Below are 12,018 nucleotides of genomic sequence, written 5' to 3'. Positions count from 1 at the left end.
ACTTAAATTCTGCTCTTCGAAATGAATGGTTCCATTCTCCAGCCTAGAAATGATGGAAGAAGGTATTTTCACCAATATTGTTGTTTTTGTGACTGAGGTGAGGGTGTATCCAGTAAGATCCAAAGGTTGTACATCAATTTGGTGATAGGCAACAAGGAAAGCTGGTGTTCTCTTCAGCTACTTAAGGCATTCCCTTAAGGAAACTATAGGTGTTGAGGGCTGGGTATAAAATACAACAAGTACTGTCCTGTGGCATTACTTTTGGCATCATAGAGGAATGATGTGCAAGACAAAGGTGGAAAAGGTGGTTAAAAGCATGCTGATAGCACAGCTTCCATTGTCTAACCTCTGACAAAGCAAGGAGCTTGTTCTTCCAGGAAGAGATGACACTAATATACAGTGCACTTACTTGAGTTTAGACCCTAAATAATTCAATACCTAAAAACTTCTGTACTACATGTTTTGTATGTTTGCTTCTGTAAAACCTAGAGCCATGTATTGTTACAGAGTGTGAATATATTCTAACAAAACTTTGACAGTATATTCAAAGAAGGGGTATTTTTAACTGAAGTAATAATAAGTGGTACTTGCTTTAAGAGAGGTTTCTAAGACAATAGGATTTAAAGAACAAAATTAAACCCAAACTCTCCTATGAGGATTTGATTTTGGGCTTTCCAAATTTTATCTATAGCTTTATATTTTACAGTCAGCATGATATCAAGAAGTTCTTCATACTTTCAGCCTCTAAGAAAGATGGATTTTATCTTCATCCTGAAGTAATAAATGCTTTGGAATGTCTTCTGTGAGATTTTGTATATCTTGAATAAGGTTGAGAGTGGAAAATGTGCTTCTCTTTCTAAGTACCCCAGAATAGAATACAGCTACTTAGGTAACTAAAAATAACGATTGTAAAACTGTGATAAAAGCCTGAGTCAGTTGTAGTTTGCAGTTTTAAATCTAATTCACTCTGTTGATTTAATGTGCAACAACATGAAAGCCATTAAACCTTCAGCTTAAGCTTACTTGAATTGGATGTCACTGCTAGAGATTTCTTTGAAATATGTCCAATAGTTTGAAGAGTGTCCTCATAAGAAGATCTTAAACTTAAATCTTTCTGTATAATTCTAACTCTAGGTTTTTTCCTCTCTGTCCATGACAGATGCAGGTGTTTACAAAGGTAGGACTATTACAAGGATTCAACTATTACAGAGCTGCAGCAAGAAGCTGGACTCTGTGAGTAGGCACTGTCAAGCTGATGTCACAGAATATACATTCTGCTGGAGGGCATAAAAATTTTCAATCTCAAAACAAAGGAAGGCATAAAATTTGTTCCTCTTTTTAGCAGTGCATTCTTGCTGTTTATGCAGTCTCAGTGACTTTAAAAGCAAAGAAATAAAACTCCCTTAATTTCAGATATTTAATAAAATTCTTTTTAGTAATGAATAAAAAAATTTGTGCAGATTGCTTTTCTCCTCCTTTCTTAGAGCTTTTCATGAAGATGAATCATATTTTTGGCACACTGGTAGGACACTTGCCTTTATATCTTACTTTTGCAGATCACTGATCTGCTGTTTTGGCAGATTTTAGCAAACCATATGAAGTCAGTTTTTCCTGGTATTTCAAATTACTTAAAACTCTCCGTTACTCTGCCTTCTTTAATGTCATTTTTTTTACAGCTCTTGGATTTTTTTTTAATATTTTCTAGTGATTGTGCACGATATTCCATATCCTGCTTGTAGCTAACCTTTGAAGGCAAGCTGACTTACAGTGATAGCCTTTCTCCTGCCTCAGAGTTCCCTGTATATTTATCCGTGTTGGATGGAATGTTCAGAATTGCGCTTTTACTGCCATCTAGTGCCAGAATTAGAAAGGAAAGTTTAAAATAATTTTGGGGCTTGGAAGAGGGTCGATATTGGCTCTAAGAGAGACTGCTTTAGTTTCTGGGTGAATAAAGTACCATAGAGAATTATTAACAGGTGAAATTCTAAAGATACGTGAGATTTTATGAGATGCTGAGAAGGTGGGACAACATGTACTAAACAGATACATGCTCAACCTAACATCATGCACTATGCTTGCCCACACACAGCTATCACATTTACTTTGATGTCTGCTATTAAATGGACAGCAAAAGGAAAATGCACTGCACTTTTTCACCTGGCATTTTAAATCTGACTGCTCTTGCCTGCTGGTTCTGGCAGGGAAAGAATTCATATTTTCATAGTAGCTCTTATGGTGCTATGCTTTGTCTTTGTAATGAGAATAATGTTGATAAAGTAAGGATGTTTTAGTTATTGGCTGTCAGTGTTTACACAGAGTTTACACTTTTCTGATTCTCAAATTGACCTTCCAGCAAGGAGGCTGCAGGTGCACAAGGAGGGGACACAGCAAGGACAGCTGACTGCAATCAGAGGGACATTCCATACCGTATGGCAATAAAAGCTGTGGAAAAGAAGGAGAAAGGGGAGGATACTTGAAGTGAAGGTGTTAGTTTTCCCAAGTAACCTGACACGTGATGGAGTCTGGCTTTCCTGGGGATGGCTGAACAGTTGTCTGTCAATGGGAAGAGGTGAATGAATTCCTTGTGTTTGCTTCCACACACAGGTTTTACTTTACCTATCAAGCTGTCTTAATCTCAATCCATCAGTTTTCTTACTTTTACCCTTACAATTCTCTTATGCATCCCATGGATGGGGTGAGTGAGCATCTGTGTGGGTCTGAGCTGTCCATCCCTGTTAAACCACAGTAATTTGTGACACAGAACAAAAACCCCCTCCAAACTAACAGAAATATTACCTTTATACAAATGAGGTGAAGTTGTTAAGAAATGCCAGGCAATCCCACAGCAGCACACTGCATGTTATATCAGAATAGAAAGCAGGATAGAGTGAGAAGAAATGGCAATTCAAAAATAAAATAGTAAAAGCTGCTGTCTTTACTGTAAGGTCTGGGCCCTAATATTGTTAAAAAAAAAAAAAAAAATCTTACATTGATGAATGCAGTGCAAAAATTGAAGTTTTACCCTTTTTCTCCTTTACAGCCTGCAATATAAGGAAAATTGTCAGAAATTTGATAAACATATTGAGAAATCTCTTTTTGATATCTCCAAAATATTACAGAACCATAGAATCAGCTAGGCTGGGAAAGACCTTTGAGATCATTGAGTCCAGCCCATGAATCATCACCACCTTGTCAACAAGACCATGTGGCTTGAGTGCCACATCCAGTCTTTGCTTAAACACCTCCAGGGATGGCGACTCCACCACCTCCCTGAACAGTCCATTCCAATGCCCCATCACCCTTTCCATGGAAAACTTCTTCCTGATATCCAAACTAAAGCTCCCCCAGAACAGCTTAAAGCTCTGTCTTCTTGTCTCATTGCTTGTTGCCTGGGAGAAGAGCCTGACCCTCACCTGGCTACATCCACTTTCAGCGAGATGTAAAGTGGTAAGTTCTCCTCTAAGACTCCTCTTCTCCAGGCTAAACTATCCCTGCTCCATCAGCTGCTCCTTAAAGGACTTGTGTTCCAAGACCCTCACCAGCCTTGTTTTCGCCTCTGAACGCGCTCAAGCGTCTCAAGGTCCTTCCCAAACTGAGGGGCCAGAACTGGGCACAGAACTCAAGGTGCTGCCTCACCAGTGCCGAGTACAGGGAGAGAATGAACTCCCTGCTCCTGCTGGCCACGCTGTTCCTGATACAGGCCAGGATGCCATTGGCCTTCTTGGCCCCCTGGGCACACTGCTGGCTCATGTTCAGCCAGCTGTCAACCAGCACCCCCAGGTCCCTTTCTGCCTGGGCACTGTCCAGCCACACTGTCCCACTGTAGCACTGCAGGGGGTTACTGGGGCCAAAATGCAGGGCCTGGAACTTGGTATTTTTAAACCTCATGTCATTGGATTCAACCCATCAATCTAGCCTGTCCAGAACCCTCTGCAGAGTCCTCCTACCCTCCAGCAGATCAGCACTCCCCCCAGTTTGGTGTCATCTGCACATTTGCAGACTATGTGGTCTGTTGTGTGTGATTCACTTCTGATATACAGCTTTTTTGGGTTCCTGATTTTATTTTTTTTTTAGCATTTTAGTTTTTAGTATTAGATAACATACTGAGAGCAGTTCAATGTGGCCAGCCAAATCTCTGTAGGGGTCGTACTAATGTTAAATCATATTGTGTTATAAAAATGCTGCATTCAGCCAAATTTCTATCACTGTTGATAGAAACATAATTTAATCTCACTGATGTGTCAAGTGTATAATAGTCATAGTACAGGCAATTTTGATGTCAGCAGGTATGGTATTAACAGCATCAGTTCTACTTTGGCTATAAAATTTACTTTTAAACTGCAAACAGACATCTTATGGAAACTGTGAGGGCAGTCCACCCAGCAATCTAGAAAAGGTTCACAGATGTGCAATGGTTAACTTAGGGAAACATTGCATGAAAAGCTCCAGACTATGCTGAGAATACTATTCCTGGCATGAATAGATAATGTGACAAAATGAAAGAACATAGGCTTACTTTGTATTCCCTAGTCCTACACAATATATATACTTTATTAAGCATTTTCCAAAGGTAGTTGAGAAATATTTAAAAAAAAAAATCTGGAAACCCAAAAGAACTAAGACAATTTTTTTGTGTTTAACTGCATATTAGTTTTTCTTAAAAGTTATATCTTCTTGCTGTATAATATATTGTATTTATATTACTTTATGTTACTGAAAAGAATTTCAGAATAATTCATGCTTGATGAAGCTCTTCTCAATTGAAATATGATTTCTCGGTTTATAAAAAGTACAACAAAATAGAAAAAAATGGGGAAAAAAGTATCGTTAGCCAAAGGCAGACAGATTTACATTTGCATCACTTTTTAAAGTGTTAGTTCAGAACAGCTTGGTCCTGTAGAACATTTTGTTTTCAAGCTTATACTTGTAATAAAACACTCAGCAAGTAATTGATTAAATATGTCTATTAACATATACACATTAACATCATATTTCCCTAGTGATTTGGTTCTGGAATTAGCTCACAGATCAAGCTGAAAATAATTAATTCATATGAACATAAAGCATGTAATAATGGATAATGTTTGCAATTCAGTCTTGGATGACTTTTTCCTACACTTAAATTTCTTTCAGAGAACAGTAATATTTTTAGCCAGTTTAGCGTGTAAAATAGATGTACTGCTTTTCCTCATCTCCACAAGCATCTTTGCATTTTCTTCCAAACTTTCACTGAGAGGAGATGCCCTTTGACACAACAGGAAGAGAATCCTTTTAGACAAATTATGGTAATCACCATCGTATCTGGAACCTTTGCTCTTTCAAGGGAAAGAATTATGGGATACAAAAGCCCTGAGAATTGCAAACAGGGAGGAGCAGAATTTTGAGAAGTGTTCTTCTTTTGCAGGAAGTTCCATCATAAAATCATTTGCTCAGGGCTAGGGGAATGGATGCAACTGTTTTGCAACACAAGCCTAACCTGACATCAGAATAGTGGAATCAGAAAATTAAGTTGAAATCTCCAGTGCTATGGCTTACCTGGATTGTTCTGCTTCCTATGTTGCAGCAAAGGTAATAGGAAAATAGAATATTAGGCAGTCAAGGGAGATCCAGTATGGAGAAGAATAGATTTTTAGAAGAAAAAGTTTATTTTTCAACTAACCTCTTAGTTTAGAAGTTGGACTTTTCTCCATTTCTGCAGCTGTATCCGCACTCATTTAGTCAAAAAGATCAACAGTTGAAAAATGCATTATTCCTGAGTGGCTGCCTTCTTCTGCTAGTAAATGGTTTAACAAGAGAGCTGGTGGAGGTGGCCCCTGCACTGAATTTTTGTTTTGTTTTGTTTTGTTTTGGGTTTGTTTTGTTTTGTTTTGGGTTTGTTTTGTTTGTTTGTTTTGTTTGTTTGGGTTTTTTTTGTTTGTTTTTTGGTTTTGTTTTTTTTTGTTTTTGTTTTGTTTTTTTTTTTGTTTGTTTGTTTGTTTTTTTGTTTGTTGTTTTGTTTTGTTTTTTTTTTTTTGTGGGGAGGGGTTGGTTCAGTTTTTTGGGGCTTTTTGGGGGTTTTTTTCGGTGGGTGTTCAAAACACAAATGCTGCTCCAATATTTCAGTTCTCATGACACAAGCAATTTAAGTCAAGTTGTCAACACATGCACGAGACTGTCAGCATAAGTAAATATTGATTCTACAATTGCACTGTACAGGCATATTAAAAACATAGGTTTGTGCCCATGCAATGTTTCACTTCAGCCTTTAGTCTACTAAAAATAGTCATAATCTCACTGAGAAATTACATCTGGTGAAAATTAACCAGGTGTGATGTTGCTTCCTGTGAAATAGCATACATATTAGCTGCTATGAAGAAAGACAAAGGTAGCTTAAAACACCCTTTTCTGTTATGTCTTGCAAAAATATATGAGTCATATGAGTCATAGAGTCAATATATGAGTCAATATATGAGTCTATGAGTCATAGAAAAGAGTTTCTTTGTATGTATATTTTGGTTATAACCTAGACTTGATGAATAACAATAGTTTAATAAAGTTTTCAGTCAAATACTTCTTAAATATTGAATACTCCTGAAACTTGGGAAGCAATATCTTTCTATGATGATAGAAGTAAACACTGTTGTTTTTCTCTGATTTGAACTCTATATATTCCTATATATAATAAGAAATTATTACCACTGCATCCATTACTGTAACTCAAACTCCTCACACACTCTGGGAAAATTTTGATGCTGAACAGCTAAGAGTTATTGTGATGAAAGTTCTTTGGACAAGCTGATATAACCAAAGACTAAAATAAAGACAGGATAATTTTCTGTCCAAGACTCCCCAGTTCTTGTTACAGTATCATCGAAGCACTACACATAATGATTCCATCATCTAATTGTATTTACCTCATAATTACTATAAAATAACAGACAACAACTCATATAAATATAAATAAATGTTGTTTGCAGAAATCTATAGATTTAATTTCATTCCAAAGAAAAATAAAAAAAAAAAAATAACAATACATAAAAGAAATAATACTAACTATGAAAAGCAAGCAAATTATCCAGGCAGTTGATCAAAAAGAAAAAGCTTAATGGACATTCTTTGGTTATGTGTTTTATTTGTGTGTTGTTTTTCTTGTAATATTTAATCAATCCTCCAAGTACTTTTTTGTTTGAATTAAAAACCTTCTGTACTGAAATATCTGGATACACTGGTGTGTGTCATACCCTGCTATGCCATGGGTTTGTCTTCTGCTTGTTCATTCAGGTCATATGAAAGCCAATCCATGCTAAGCTGAAATCAATAAATTTAAAATGGACAAATCTACCTTTAAGCAAATGCCAATATTAATTTCTAGTTAAAGCTAAAATATTAACAAATATGAGCTTCCTACAAGGAAGTCAAATTTCACCTTTTAAAACCCCTTTTAAATTCTAATTTAATTCAATACAGACATTAAAAACCCTAGAAAAAACAATTTACATTTTAATTAAGGAATAATTTCTAAATGCTAGAGAAATCTGCAATATCAAAGCAAAATTTCTTCTCAGGTCAATTTAAAGTATTAGTCTCTCTTACTATTCTTGCTTTTTATCTCCCGTATATAAGGTTTGTCAGTTTTCCATTTCTGTGCTGTGTGTTGGTTTTGAGGTTGTTACTCTCTCTGTTTCCAGCAGGAAGGCAAGCAAGAAGTCAGAGGGAGGAGAACAGTAACTTACCCTGGTAATATTTTATTATGTGTGAATGTTGAAGGACTTTGTAATAATGCATTAAGAAAAAGTGTATGTAAATTGTAGTATTTTACTGATGCTCACCTGTAATCAGTATCTGATTTTTGATGTTTTCACCATTGTTATAAAATTTTACAGTGTATGGCTAATGCAGAATATGACATAGCTTTCACAGAATACATAGCTTGGCAAACAGATTAATTTTCAAGAAACTGAGAGCACAAAGTTGAGAAATGGACATGTTTCCAAAATATATGGATGACAAGGTGTTCAAATGCTCATGAATATTAGTTAATTTTTCTATAATGTACTTGCATACTGGCTATCATTTCCTAATAATGATATTGCTATTTTGTTTTCAGGTTCTAACTAGCCTTTTTTTTATTTCAGTGGTACATCTTTTTATCAATTAGAGCATTTTAATTTCCTTTCCATAACTCCACAGTAGCCTGCAGGACAGGACAGAATCTAAATCCTTAGTGGTTTTTGTTTGAAATATTAGGCAGCCAACAACAAATTCTTGTAAAACCACTTCCATAACAGCAGGTATCAAAACTGAATCTACTCATAAGAACATTTTTTCTCCAATTCAATACTGTAACTTCACCTTCTGCAATAGTTTATCTAGTACTGACAGAGTTATTCGTTTCTACTTTCTCACTTACAAAGAAAGTGCAGATAAGAGCATTTATGTCTCCATTATAGTTTTATTCTTATTGTGATATCACTGAAGTATTTTTCTCAATTGAATTAATATGGTTTTCAAAATTTAGGTGTAACTAGTAATATTAAACTTTTCAATGAATCAGGACTAGAATTCCTCATACTGAGCTGCCTTATGTGTATATCAAGTCATTGTTAGATGAATAATTCTACAATCTTGACTATTCTATGGAAGCCTTTCTAACTCATCAGGCTACCTGATACAAGTTAATATCAGAGAGATGTTAATAACTTTCACCTATGATTTTAACACCAAACATCTGAAAGAAGAGGGATTTCAAGGTAGGCTGTACCCAGTAAAATGGTGAGATGTTTATGTCCAAGAAATTTCCTAACTAATAGACTAAAAGAATTTTTCTACTGTTTAAACATAAGCCACAGTTACTTACCCACACAGTTTTTCACAGCACTGAGAAGTATGTGAGTGTAAAGTAGACAAGGATCAATTCAGGTTGAGAACATAAAATACTGGCCTAAAATCAGCACTCTTTTTCTTACAAGGAAAAAAAAAATAACAAATTCATGAGATGCATTATTTTCTCTTGTTGCACTGAATAAAATGTAATAAAAAGAAAATAGTGCATCATGAAAAAAGGAGAACAAATAAAACTTACTCCCTGGTGCCAAGAATCATTTTCCCCATTGGTAAGAGATGAAAAGTGGGATGCTTCTGACTGTAATTATGACTAGCTGGATGAAGAGTATGCCTGGGTAATGTTAATGTCCACAACATCCTTATGACATGTCTCCCATGAACAGCAATTCTACAGAATTCCTAAGAATTTTTTTTTTTTTTAATCATCTTCTTATCACGGAGAGAGTGGATTTCCTAGTATAGAATATTCTCATCATCTTCAAAAGAAACCTGCACCAAAACTCCTTGTCCTTGGAATAATTTTAAAACATTACCTGTAAGGATCTATTGACTCCATTCCTCCTTTATACTGTCGATCAAATTTTTCCAAATAAGGACATGGTGACCACACACAAGAACTGAATATTGTATTCCTTCTTATCCAGAGATGATTGACTCTTCTCAAGCACTCTGTAAGTTTAGTCAATGTGAAGGGTGAAGTCTCATCCAAGTCAATGGAGCTGTACTGTCTTTTATCAGCTGTGGATTTAACTGACAACTTCCTTGTCTGTTTTTAGCTGGGGTACCCAGCATTGCCTGGAGACATGCCTACCTCACAAATGCCTCACAAGACTGGTGAGATCTAAATTATAATAAAATGGTATACACTTATATTATCTAGGACATATTGCCATTTTTTCTTATTATTTCCAACTGTTCATTAAATACACAAATAATTCATGAAATCACTGTTGTCTTCTATTTAAAACCCCTTTGTGTTCCATTCTAATTTTTTTTTCAGAATAATTTTCAAATAATTTTCTTCTTCTGAACCACATACACTGTTGACAAGCCATGAATGATTACTTTGGGTTTAACTGAGATTTGTAAATAATTTACTTCAAAAGAACTATTCTACTTTGTTGACAACAAAGTTAATTGTCAACAAAGATGGAAATGTGCAAACAGGGATAGCATATTGAAAAACAGACTGCAAACACACAGGGAAAGCTAGACTTAGATCACAAGAAACAAAATGTGCAGAACAATTTGCATGTAAACAAACATGATTTTAAAGAAAAAAACAAAACAAACAAAACTCAGAAAACCCTCACAAGCTTGTTTATAGTCCTATACTTATAGTAAGTGACAAAATAAGCTTCAACATTAAGGTGACTAGAAAATCTTTGGGAGATTAGGAATTAGTCCAATTAGACTATCTGACTAAATATAAGAGACTCTGATTGTTAATAAGATGCTGAAGAGAGTTGACTTAACCTAAGGAAATGTATAAAAGAAATAAATAAATTTGAGTGTAAAGATAAGTTTGAATCTTAATAGGATCCCAGGGCTGTATTTTACTGATGTGCACATACTTATGGCTCTGCTTTGTTACCATTAGGTTTCATACCTCTAACACAGTTTGTCAGATAAATATTCCTCCTGTGAGAGCTGTAAACACCAGCCTTTCTGAGTGATGGCAAGTATGAAAAGCAGCCACATCATGAAGCGGTCACATCAGTTAGTACAGAATGGAAAAGTCATTTCATCCATGGTGTATTGCAGTGCAGAAGATAATTCATTAGGGTGATTCCCTCTGCTGTTCTCATCCATCACTTGTATAGGATAGAATAACAGTATAATAGAAACAAAAGCCCTTGTCAAGGTGGCATGGGATTCTTGTCTAATACCCAACTAATAGGAATGAACAAGGTCAAAACAGAAGATAATTTGGCATGCCAATTTGATAAGTGCCAGTGTGCTCCTGAGTTGGAAAGTCTTTATGCCTGTATGTGGATGTACATATCCATGTGAAACCTCTTAAATTGTGCGTGTTCTTTTTGCTCTTATTAAAAAGGCACGCTGTCATATCAGCTCTAAGGCTGGGAAACAGTGCTCTGCTCCAGTTTGTCAGCCGAAGGATGGGTTGTTCCTGTCAGCAGTTCTTGTCAGGAGGAATGAAGTATGTATCTGTGCTATATACAGCAACTCTTTCTAAATGAGGCTACCTCACCTGAATACCTGACAATTGCTTTGGCTGTTGGCATCTACTTTCTGTTACATCCAAATCTATCACACTTCATGCAAAAGTAAAGAGGTCGCCATGGCAACTTTGTATCCCTAACTTAACAAGAGGAAGCAAAACATAGATCATTTTGCCTTTATAATATTTTCTTAGCTTTTTTTCTTGAATTAATAAGGAAAACACTATCTATTAGATGCAAAGATAAACAGCAAAAAATCTGGTACCAATTTTTTTTTCTTTTGTTTGCCAAGGAAATGTTTCCCTCTTTCTCTTCCCCTAGAATTTAATACATGTGTATAGTATAAACACAGAGGTGTGTTATAATATTTTGAGAAGGATGATGAAGAAAGGAAACTATGAAAAATTCTTGCCAAAGAATACTGGTAAGTTGAGGGTTCTATTGAACAAAAAGACATTAAAAGATAGCATTTCCAGTAGGATTTAAAAGCTTTAGACACCTGTCTCTGGTTGAATTCAACTCCCTTAGGCTCTTGGGAAAATTTCAGCCAAAATGGTTAACACAAATATAGATGGACAGAGAAATTAGGATTATAGGAATAAAACATCAAGCTTTAGGGAACAAAGCAGCTGGTAACTGATTGGAATAGAACAAGGTTTTTCTCTCATGAACATACCCCAAGTACTCTCTTGGTTCCCATTATATGTGATACATACATTAAAGGGATTTCTTTCATTATTAAGCATACTAGTTTCAAGTCTATATAAATAGCTTAATTCACTAAACTGACTTCTGGTTGAAAACTGCCAATATTCTCAAAAATTCTCATGCACCTTTGGTGATTGCTTTCTCCTTTTTTGACTGCATGTGGCAGTTAGACACAGTACTTATATTTGACTTTTGAAAGCCTCTCTGTCAGTAAGTGAAACTTCAGAGAGTGATGAAAATGCTTTCAACTAAGATCAATATGCATGTTAGTGGTCATTCACCTCCAAGTTATCCTCACCCATGC

Source organism: Onychostruthus taczanowskii, unplaced genomic scaffold (genome assembly GCF_017590055.1).
Source record: "Onychostruthus taczanowskii isolate IOZ18803 unplaced genomic scaffold, ASM1759005v1 scaffold16, whole genome shotgun sequence".
Lineage (NCBI taxonomy): Eukaryota > Metazoa > Chordata > Aves > Passeriformes > Passeridae > Onychostruthus > Onychostruthus taczanowskii.
The sequence above is the reverse complement of the archived record's forward strand: the minus strand, read 5'-3'. Positions refer to the sequence as shown.